Below are 11,783 nucleotides of genomic sequence, written 5' to 3'. Positions count from 1 at the left end.
TTTTTACACCCAGACTATCCCCCAGAACCATCCGTCTATCACCCCAGCTCCCGCCTTAACCCAACTGCCCTCGCGACCACACAATCCGACTTCCTACCTACTCCCTACCCACTCACCCACCTTGTCTGCTTGCCTACCTCACCCACCTAACCAACTTATCCACCTCAACCACCCTTCCCCATCACCTGCTTATCCACCTGCCCACCTCACCCACTTACCTCACTCACTCACCCATTCCCTAGCATTCAAACTGGACATTTAAACCTGACCAGATGCCCTCCTGTGCCACCATAGAACGGGGTATGTCTTCTTTGTGGATCCCATTTGCGGGTCTCTATGTGGATTGCTATGCTGAGTGGATTCCACAGGTTGCTGCATCGCCGATAGGATCCTTTTCAACCTCACCAGGTGAGTGTGCAATTTTCTGACTGATGAGCGTCAGATTAATTAATTCTGAAACCCGAGCTAAAATACTGGTCTCATTAACAATCGTCTTGAAACTTTGCAGTCCTTATCCAGATTGCTCTACAATCGGGAAGGCAATGGAGTAGTCATTGAACTACTAATCCAGGGTAATGCCCTGGGTTCGAATCCCACCTCAGCAGATGGTGAAATTTGAATTGAATAAAAATCTGGAATCAAAAAGTTGAATGAATGATGCTCATGAAACCATTGCCCTCTGAACTCAGTTTAAGGTAACGTTGCCATAGTCCCAGATGACCCCCATGCTGTTTTCCTCTTTGAGGGGGAGAGGTGACTGGTGATGATTTAACCTGAGGGTCACCACACCTCAGGTGAGGGGCAAGGTTGAGAAGGGTTCATGAATAACCTCAGCCTGTACTGGAATTGAACCCGCGCTGCTGGCCTCGCTCTGCATCACGAACCAGCTGTCCATCCAAGTGAGCTAAACCAGCCCCCGGTTTTAGGGTATTTAGGGATGGACAATGACTGCTGGCCCAGCCAGCGACACTAGGTCCCATGAATGAATTTAAAAAGCACATGTGACCACAGCACAGCAATATGGTTGACAATTAACTGCCCTTTTTGATGCTGAGAGAATGTTCTTCTGGGGTATTTGAGAATTAAGGGACACTATTCAAAAACAAGGTGCGAGATTCTCCGATCCGCCAGCCGTGTTTTCCACGCATGGCGCACGTACCCTGCCAGTGGACCAGCGGATCCCGTAACGGAGAATTCCATTGAGTTTCCCATTGAAGAGGGAGATGAGGAGATATTTTTTCCTGTTAGAAGGTCTTTGATCTGTGGAGTTCTCTTCCATATAGAGAGGTGGAGAAGGGGGTCATTGAATATTTTTAACTCTGAATCACTTAGATTCTTGATTGGCAAGAGAGTCAAAGGGTGTAGGGGTCGACAGGAACTTAAGAGTTGAGGCCACAATTAGATCAGCCATGATCATATCAGATGGAGGACCAGGCTTCAGGGGCCGAATGGCCTACTCCTGTCCGTATGTATGTTTTGGTGCTTGTATGCCCTCTGAAATCACCTAGCAAGCAGTTCAGTTGTATGAACTGCTACAGAAAGGTGGAAAAGGACTAAAACCAGACAAACTATCTGGCATCTACCTAGGCATCAAAAACATAATGGCACACCATCCCTTTCAGCCCTACAACATCCCCCTCAACAACATATGGGAACATGCCTAAATAGGGAGAGCTGCCTCATAGGCTAGTCAAGCAAGAGCTTGACATGGCCATACTTACGGAATTGAACCTTACAGATCATCTCCCAGACACCACCATCGCCATCCTTGGGTGTACCCTGACCCAAGTGGAAAGAAAGACCCAACAGAGGTGGTAGCACCATTAGGCATTGGCTGTAGAATACAGACATGATTGAAGATTGAGTCAGTGAGTCAGCAGAGGATAATAATGATCAGCGATGGAATTGGGTGGGGGAGGGGTGCGATTGTGAGATGTTAAAGTGGCCACCGAGGGCGGCATGTGGTGCAGTAGTTAGCACTGGGACTGTGGCGCTGAGGACTCGGGTTCGAAACCCGGCCCTGGGCCACCGTCCGTGTGGAGTTTGCCACATTCTCCCCATGTCTGCGTGAGTTTCACTCACACCCCAAAGATGTGCAGGTTAGGTAGATTGGCCACGCTAAATTGCCCTTAATTGGAAAAAAAAATAATTGGGTACTCTAAATTTATTTTTAAAATAGGAAGTGGCCTCCAACCTGCACCGGCTCCCATCTCCCAAGGTACGCCAGTCAAAATATTCTTCCTTGTGTTGAATCTTTTCATGGCCTTGCCTCTCCCTCTTGACCTCCTTCATCCCTACAATTACAAAACCCCAGTGTGGTGTTCTTTCCGTTGCTAAATTCAGGATGGTGGCGTAGTGTTCACAAACGCCACAAAATAGATTGAACTTGAACAAAGCTATACATTTATTAACACTACCAATTTGGATTTGATACTTTCTCCTAAAATATGCACAGTTGATTCTGAAATATAAAACTACACTCATCTACAACTAATCTTAATACTGATATAAACTATAATCTGCTCTTACTCACACTATCTAAACTCTGTCTGTCTCTCGCTAACTCCTGCACTAACCTCTCCCACAAGGCTTAGCAGCAATGCCTTACATACCTGTCACAGTAGCTCCCTCTAGTGGCCTATCTGGACATTTCATTAACTCGTGCAGTTTTTACAGTTATGGTAATACCACACCCAGAACCCTCGGCCTGTCTGATTCAGTCCACTGATCTTCCCTCCCACCTTTTCTCATCATTGGCAGTTGTGTCTTTAGCTGTTTTGGACCCCAAATCTGGAATTCACACCCTGAAATACTATACCTCTTCATTTGCCTTGCTTCCGTTAAACCCTTTTTAATACCCAGCTGTATGCCAAGTTTGAACCAATCTAATTAGCCTCTGGGCCCAGTTCTGTTTGGTTATGTCTCTTGCCACTTTTTGGGATATTTTCTATTCTCTTTTTTTTTAAACCAATTAAGGGGCAATTTAGCGTGGCCAATCCACCTCCCCTGGACATCTTTAGGTTGCGGGGATGAAACCCATGCAGACACAGGGAGAATGTGCCAATTCAACACAAGAGGGTGGGGCAGTGATCGAAGCCGGGTCCTCGGTGCCATGAGGCAGCAGTGCTAACCACTGCGCCACCCCTTTCTTTTCTCATTTAAATGTGTTACATAAATTCAAGTTGTTATTGTGGTGGATAATCTCTCTTTCTGATGCCGAGTATCTTCCGCTAATGTCAGAAATGCTGATCGTTAAGAAAGCAGGGACGGCACGGTGGCACAGAGTGGTTAGGACTGCTGCCCCACTGTGCCAGTGACCCGGGTTCAATTTCGGCCTTGGGTGACTGTCTAGTGTGGAGTCTGCACTTTCTCCCCGTGTCTGTGTAGGTTTCCTCCGGGTGCTCTGCTTTCCTCCCAAAGGGAGGTCCAAAGGGAGTGGGCGTAGTTCAGGGGTGCTCCTTCAGGGCAGACTCAATGGGCCGAATGGCCTCCTTCTGCACTGTCGGAATTCTATAATGCTTAAACGGCCTGTGATTTTCCTTAATCAATGAGATGGATTTTTTACAGAACAAAATGATGAAGAAAAGATATTCAAACAATTAACGTTGTATTGTTCTTGTTTATTATCTGTGACTGTGTGACTGCAAGAACACAATTCTTTAACAAGGACCAGACTACAATTTTTTTTCTGTATTGACCATGGAATAAATTTTCACTCCCAGCTCAGAAGCTCCTGTGCCAGCACCCATTGTGGGAATTTGGGAGCAAACTTAACTCGAGGATCATCCAACCATTATGGATGGCAAATCCTGCAGATGCCTGTGCGCTAAATGGGCCCTCAGCGGATTAAGTTTGTTATCAGGAGCTTGAATTCCTAAATTGGCCCTCTGTCTTCCCAACCTGACCCATTCAAAGTCGGTAAATGGCAATGTTTTACAGTCACAGAATCACAGTCGGCATTATTTCAATGACCACAGTATATGGAAGCAAGGTTCCGAATGCTGCACTTAACTATACAGCACGCTTTAAAGATTCCAAATTCCAATCCTGCAAACTGATCGAAAGGGGAACTGGTGGTTGGATCAGGAACGTCATCGGAATGTCCCAGCATTTCCTGCCTCCGTCCAAAGTGCCTGACGCTATCACGAATGTTCTGCCGACCATAATACGGTTCGAATTGCTCATCATTGTCATGTGTCCGCTGAACCTTCTCCGAGTCCTTCAATTTCATGTCCATCTGCCTCAAGATGCCGTTATCATCTGACGCCTGGGCGAAATCTGGAACAGGAAGAGAATTCCACCTGTGAATACTGAGGGATTAGTGAGAATGATTTCATGCACTTTCTTTCTGTTCCACCTAAATACATTTATATTGTTTTGGAATGCAAGGGTGCATAATTCAGGCCCTGCATGTGGGTGGTGAAGCCCAAGGGCCCTCCATAGGTATGGTCTCGATCCCATTCTGCTAGAAATGAAATGAAATTAAATTAAATGAAAATCATTTATTGCCACAAGTAGGCTTCAAATGAAGTTACTGTGAAAAGCCCCTAGTCTCCACATTCCGGCACCTGTTCGGGGAGGCTGGTACGGGAATTGAACCGTACTGCTGGCCTGCCTTGGTCTGCTTTCAAAGCCAGCGATTTATCCCTGTGCTAAACCAGCCCCTGCAGACTGACAGGGAAGGGAAATGGAGAAAAAGCACAGTCTGCCAACAGCTCTCAGGTACATAATGGCGCAGGAAGAATTGGACGCAGGAAGAATTGGACTGAGTGTGCAGTACGGAGAACCCTGGAGGATCAGGGCTGATTCGAGGGGGGGCTGCGAATGTGGGTAGTGACGGTGATTGATGGGTCACCTGGCAAAGACGTCAGAGTGTATGCCGTGGCCAGGCAAGAGGCAATCAGGAGAGGGGCACTAATCAGCGGAGGGGTGGTGATTGGTCAGAGACAGCGATTGGGGAAAGGTGCTGATTGGATGCAAGTGGTGATCAGGGAATTCGATCAGGTGGGAATCAAGGGATTGATGGGAATTGTCAGGAGGGATAGGGATCAGGCGAGTAGAAATCTCAGCATGCAGCAATGTTCAGGGAAGCTCAATGATTGGGAGCTTTAATTGTGAAAGGTGGGGTGAACGGGAGGAAGAGGTGGATTGGGGACCGGGTGTGAGGGGTGGGGACCGGGTGTGAGGGGTGGGGACCGGGTGTGAGGGGTGGGGACCGGGTGTGAGGGGTGGGGACCGGGTGTGAGGGGTGGGGACCGGGTGTGAGGGGTGGGGACCGGGTGTGAGGGGTGGGGACCGGGTGTGAGGGGTGGGGACCGGGTGTGAGGGGTGGGGACCGGGTGTGAGGGGTGGGGACCGGGTGTGAGGGGTGGGGACCGGGTGTGAGGGGTAGTTTTGTCGATCACAAATGAGTCTGAACCAATTTGGTATTTTTGGTTTATCGCAACACAAGGTATTTACAATGTACGTCAGATCCAAGCCGTGCCTGTCCTCTCCAGTCCATCCCTGGCCCACTTCATACTGAACTGAACCAAGAATGACCTCACTCATCCCCTTAGCGGGGGAGCTCCAATTTGACGAAACTCCCGGGGAAAGTGATTGCTCCCACACCGTAGGTTATAACAGGAGAAGATCGAGTGGGTGGGGGGCGGCGACTGCGCGGGCGGGGGTGGTGACTGCGCAGGCGGGGCGCGGGCAGGGGTGGCGACTGCGTGGGCGGCGACTGCGTGGGCGGGGCGGGGCACGGCGACTGTGCAGGCAGGGGGCGGCGACGTGGGGGGGCAGTGGCGACTGCGCGGGCGGGGCGGCGGCATGGGCGCAGGCGGGGGCGGCGACTGCGTGGGCGGCGACTGCGTGGGCGGGGGGGGCGGCGACTGCGCGGGCGGCGACTGCATGGGCGGGGGACGGCGACTGCGCGGGCGGCGACTGTGTGGGCAGGGGGCGGCGACTGCGCGGGCGGGGCCTCTCATAAGATTTACCCTCGTCGATTTACACATATCATGAAATCTGCCCAAAATGGGCAGGATGTAAATTTGCATATTTAAGTGCGCAGTTCGGCACATTTAAAGATGTCTCCGCCAGAGCGAACCTACCCCCGGGATCTGACTGCCACTCTCCGCCAGAGCTAACCTACCCCCGGGATCTGACTGCCACTCTCCGCCAGAGCTAACCTACCCCTGGGATCTGTCTGCCACTCTCCGCCAGAGCTAACCTATCCCCGGGATCTGACTGCCACTCTCCGCCAGAGCTAACCTACCCCCGGGATCTGTCTGCCACTCTCCGCCAGAGCTAACCTACCCACGGGATCTGACTGCCCCTCTCCGCCAGAGCTAACCTATCCCCGGGATCTGACTGCCACTCTCTGCCAGTGCTAACTGTTGCTCGTTTTAGCCTTAGTTTAATTGCTCTTATTCTGTCACCTTTGCTCGAGTCGCCACGTATCTTTCTGATACCGCCACGTGGTTCAAGTCCGAGTAATGATTAATAATCCAACACCCCGTTTAGTAAGAGTTAAATTAATGCTCATTTATTATATACAGCAATTAATGCTTATACATTAATTCTACTTCTAAGCTTCTTCCTACAACTAACAGGCCAATACTTAACTTTGGAAATTGCCCACCAGGTCAGGGAAACGAATGGCCTTTCGAATGGGTTCTAAGCCTGCAGGATTCAAAAGCTGGTACAGGTCGATAGTCAGGAGTGTTTATCTGGTAGCGATCGTTGGAGTAAAACTTACGTTCTCTTGTAGAAGGGTCTCGAAGGGTGCGGAGAGGAGAAGAAGGGAGAAGAGAGCTATTTGACCTTGGCTTCTATTCTTATAGTCCCCAGGGGCTTCCCGCCTCTCGGGGCGGACCCTGTACCTGGTTCCAAGTGATTGGACTTGGCCCCAATCACTTGGTTCGATATTCTTCAATGCTGGAGCGATTCCTTGATCGAGGGGTGGTCATTTAACTCTCTTTGTGTCAGCTCCTGCTGGCGCCGAAAGGTCTGAGTCGGCTTTGTGTGACTATTTTGAATCAATTGTTCCCGGGGATGGCTGATTAAAATGCAGGTGGCTGGGGTGTTGTTATGTTGATGGCTGCAGGTATCGGTTTGGTCTGACTTCCCCAGAGGCGAATACACTGTTTTACCTGCAGCTGTCCGTTTGAGTCCTGTTGGCTGATTTTCCCATCAGCCTCTTCTGTTCGCCATTTTAAATCGGGGTTTGGCCATTCTAATCGGGAGTCAGCCATTTTGAAATGAAAATGAAAATGTTAAGTGGCTACATAACCTACCCCCGGGATCTGACTGCCACTCTCTGCCAGAGCTAACCTACCCCCGGGATCTGACTGCCACTCTCCGCCAGAGCTAACCTACCCCCGGGATCTGACTGGCACTCTCCGCCAGAGCTAACCTACCCCCGGGATCTGACTGCCACTCTCCGCCAGAGCAAACCTACCCCCGGGATCTGACTGCCACTCTCTGCCAGAGCAAACCTACCCCCGGGATCTGACTGCCACTCTCCGCCAGAGCTAACCTACCCCCGGGATCTGACTGCCACTCTCTGCCAGAGCAAACCTACCCCCGGGATCTGACTGCCACTCTCCGCCAGAGCTAACCTACCCCCGGGATCTGACTGCCACTCTCTGTCAGAGCAAACCTACCCCCGGGATCTGACTGGCACTCTCCGCCAGAGCTAACCTACCCCCGGAATCTGACTGGCACTCTCCGCCAGAGCTAACCTACCCCCGGGATCTGACTGCCCTCTCCGCCAGAGCTAACCTACCCCCGGGATCTGACTGCCACTCTCTGCCAGAGCAAACCTACCCCCGGGATCTGACTGCCCTCTCCGCCAGAGCTAACCTACCCCCGGGATCTGACTGCCACTCTCTGCCAGAGCTAACCTACCCCCGGGATCTGACTGCCCTCTCCGCCAGAGCTAACCTACCCCCGGGATCTGACTGCCACTCTCCGCCAGAGCTAACCTACCCCCGGGATCTGACTGCCCTCTCCGCCAGAGCTAACCTACCCCCGGGATCTGACTGCCACTCTCCGCCAGAGCTAACCTACCCCTGGGATCTGACTGGCACTCTCCGCCAGAGCTAACCTACCCCCGGGATCTGACTGCCCTCTCCGCCAGAGCTAACCTACCCCCGGGATCTGACTGGCACTCTCCGCCAGAGCTAACCTACCCCCGGGATCTGACTGCCCTCTCCGCCAGAGCTAACCTACCCCCGGGATCTGACTGCCACTCTCCGCCAGAGCTAACCTACCCCCGGGATCTGTCTGCCACTCTCCGCCAGAGCTAACCTACCCACAGCATCTGACTGCCCTCTCCGCCAGAGCTAACCTACCCCCGGGATCTGACTGCCCTCTCCGCCAGAGCTAACCTACCCCCGGGATCTGACTGCCCTCTCCGCCAGAGCTAACCTACCCCCGGAATCTGACTGGCACTCTCCGCCAGAGCTAACCTACCCCCGGGATCTGACTGCCCTCTCCGCCAGAGCGAACCTACCCCCGGGATCTGACTGCCACTCTCCGCCAGAGCTAACCTACCCCCGGGATCTGACTGGCACTCTCCGCCAGAGCGAACCTACCCCCGGGATCTGACTGCCACTCTCTGCCAGAGCGAACCTACCCACGGCATCTGACTGCCCCTCTCTGCCAGAGCTAACCTACCCCCGGGATCTGACTGCCACTCTCTGCCAGAGCTAACCTACCCCCGGGATCTGACTGCCCCTCTCTGCCAGAGCTAACCTACCCACGGCATCTGACTGCCCCTCTCTGCCAGAGCTAACCTACCACCGGGATCTGACTGCCACTCCGAGGGGATATCAGCCGTGCGCCATTTGGCACTTGTCTGCCAGGCGGGACGGCACTTTGCGGGGGAGGGGGGTCTCCCAGTTGATCGGAGACCCCGCCTTCTGGGCCGGTCGGAACCCTGGCACTGAAGAATCCTTTGAGCCAGGGTGGATGGTTCTGAACCTATTCTGTTCCTCCCTGTTGTCATGTCAGCGTTCACTGGTTTAGAACGCCAATTCTCAATGTCAGAAAGATTCAGATTTCCGTACGAATAGATACCTCGTGTCCCAGCAAGTCAGTGGGGAAGGCCCTCTGCCTGCCCTCAGCCTGTGTTCTTCCCCAGCTCCTAACCCCACCCCCCGATCCCCCCATGCTGGTCAAAAGGATTGAAACATTGATGGTCACATTCCAGGCCAGAAATCCACCTAAATCCATTGACATTTTCTAACCCCCACTCAACGATCGTCTCCTCGGAATCAGGACGGTACACGGCCTCTTCCGCGATTCGTTACCCTGCGCAAAATCTAACGAGAGCGGGAATCAGGTAAATGGTTCGACACAGTAACCATGGCAATCCCCCTGCCAGCGGGCAGCACCACCAGGGCACCCTGCCAGTGCCAGGCTGGTAGTGCCAAGTTGTGTGGGTGGCATCAGCACTGCCAGTGTGACACCCTGTCCAGATACCAAATACCTGGGGCATTGTCCAGTGGCGTTGGGACCAGTATTAAACGGCACCCAGCTAAGGTGGCCTCGGCAAGGCCGGTAGATCCCGGTTCAATCTGGCATCGGCAGAGTTCAGTGAGCTTTTAACCCTCAATGAGTGTGTACCCATGGCGCTCAAGCAGCTACCTCTCTGGCCTGACACTCATGAGGAACAGTGTGTCAGGCATTCGAACTCCACCAAGCAGCTGCTGATTTGAAATCTGCCACTTGCCACAGCCGCACAATTACCTCGGAGCACAGCAAGAATGGCAATGCCAGTGGCTGTGGAGGTGGCCTGAGTCATGAAGCTTTAGGAGCCTGGCTCCTTCCAGGCTGGAGACCGCAATGTTTGCAACATCTCCCTGTTCGCCTTCCACTGTTGTAGATGGAAGCTCAGTGCAAGGCTACATATTCCAAGAGGGCTGAATAGATGTGACTCTCGCACAGAAGCAGCAGAGTGCAGGGTGCCATTGACTGACATGTCTGTCACAATACACACCGTGCAATCGCTACATGTACCCAAACCAGACACCAAGGCAATAATGCATTGATTGAAACAAGTGAATCAAATCATAACCGATTGATTGTTTGGTCCACCTCTGGCAAGTTTAATGGTGTAACCAGCATTGCTGTTACATGGCAGCCCCGCGGAAGGGGCAGTAACTGGGGCGGATGCAAAGAAAACCCAACCACGACCCCATTTGGGACTCACACAGGCACAATCTCAACAGGGGTCACTGGGCTGTGATCAGGAACAGAAACTTACTTCATTCACTTTTCAAAGGCTGTTGAGCACAATTGTGCAACTGGGTTCAATGAATTTAGCACTGATTTAGGATTGAAATCATCTGGTTTGTGCCATTGGCGTCCCCTATTTACCCGCTTCATCGTCAGAAAGTCTATTAACCCCGTTTTAATAATAAACCCAGACCCTCAGACCGCAGGTGATGATTTCTGGTCAGCCTTCAAGTGAAGATAAGCAGATTATACATTTGTGATCACGTAAATGTGATCAGTATATTCCTGATCCAAGGATGAATAAAAATCGCTTCACCTTGGATCTGGAAGGACACCGACAACGGAACAGGTTTCAATACTCACCACGTAGATGGAGAAACCGAGCTACAGGGTCTGAGGTGAGAAGTCCACACACCTTGTGCCATGTTGCTTTTGTTTTCTGAATGCAGGCCGGAGACAGCTGCCAACAAGCCATTTCAGAGACTGAACAGAATAATATCACAACTATTGCTACATGGACCGAAGGCATTTCATTGCAGTTTACAAGTGTTCAGCGTCAGAGCTCTGGAACCTGGTGTCTTAAATGCTTCGTGTGCTCCCTAATGACTCTGCTACTCAGATTGGACCCGCCTTTTTTGCCTCAATCTAAAATTATTTTCCAGGCTCAACCTGCGACCTGAGTTTCTCAATTGTTTCTGCATGGTTTGCTAATTCCTCCCTGTCCCTTTAATGGCAGTTTTTCACCCACACTGAGACATCGCCGCTGTGGGTTTTTTGATGAACTTTTGTTCCTTTTGTTAGTGACGGGCATTTGTTCAACTTTAAATATGTAACTTCCAAAGCAACCTTAACTTTGATTATCGTTTAGTTTCACTAGCTGCTGTTTGTGATTGATACCAACAATCTTGCGTGATGGGTTCTTATGTGATGCCACTGATTTAGATCAGTAACAGAAATGGATAAATAAAAGTGAAACACACGGTGACTTTCGAAGAGATTTCGGGGTTAATAGAGTTTCTGACGATGAAGCGGGTAAATAGGGGACGCCAGTGGCACAAACCAGATGATTTCAATCCTAAACCAGTGCTAAATTCATTGAACCCAGTTACATAATTGTGCTCAACAGCCTTTGAAAAGTGAATGAAGTAAGTTTCTGTTCCTGATCACAGCCCAGTGACCCCTGTTGAGATTGTGCCTGTGTGAGTCCCAAATGGGGTCGTGGTTGGGTTTTCTTTGCATCCGCCCCAGTTACTGCCCCTTCCCCGGGGCTGCCATGGTTACACCATTAAACTTGCCAGAGGTGGACCAAACAATCAATCGAGTTGTTTTATTTGCAAACATCTGTCCAATTGGAACAACAGTTATGATTTGATTCACTTGTTTCAATCAATGCGTTTTTGTCTTTGTGTCTGGTTTGGGTACATGTAGCGATTGCACGGTGTGTATTGTGACAGACATGTCAGTCAATGGCACCCTGCACTCTGCTGCTTCTGTCCGAGAGTCACATCTATTCAGCCCTCTTGGAATATGTAGCCTTGCACTGAGCTTCCATCTACAAC

At 51.2% G+C, this 11,783-nt stretch overlaps 1 long non-coding RNA gene across 1 annotated transcript; it reads right to left on the bottom strand.

The window, feature by feature from the left end:
• Positions 1-3,599: 3,599 nt before the first annotated feature.
• LOC140429783 (uncharacterized) lies at positions 3,600-10,969 on the bottom strand. Its single transcript, XR_011949194.1, has 2 exons — positions 10,588-10,969; positions 3,600-4,278 (listed from the first exon to the last, which is right to left on the bottom strand). It is a non-coding gene; the product is annotated as an uncharacterized lncRNA (long non-coding RNA).
• Between the last annotated feature and the right edge of the window lie 814 nt (positions 10,970-11,783).

Source organism: Scyliorhinus torazame, chromosome 9 (assembly GCF_047496885.1).
Source record: "Scyliorhinus torazame isolate Kashiwa2021f chromosome 9, sScyTor2.1, whole genome shotgun sequence".
Lineage (NCBI taxonomy): Eukaryota > Metazoa > Chordata > Chondrichthyes > Carcharhiniformes > Scyliorhinidae > Scyliorhinus > Scyliorhinus torazame.
Note: the sequence above shows the minus strand (reverse complement) of the source record. Positions and strands in the feature narration are given on the sequence as shown.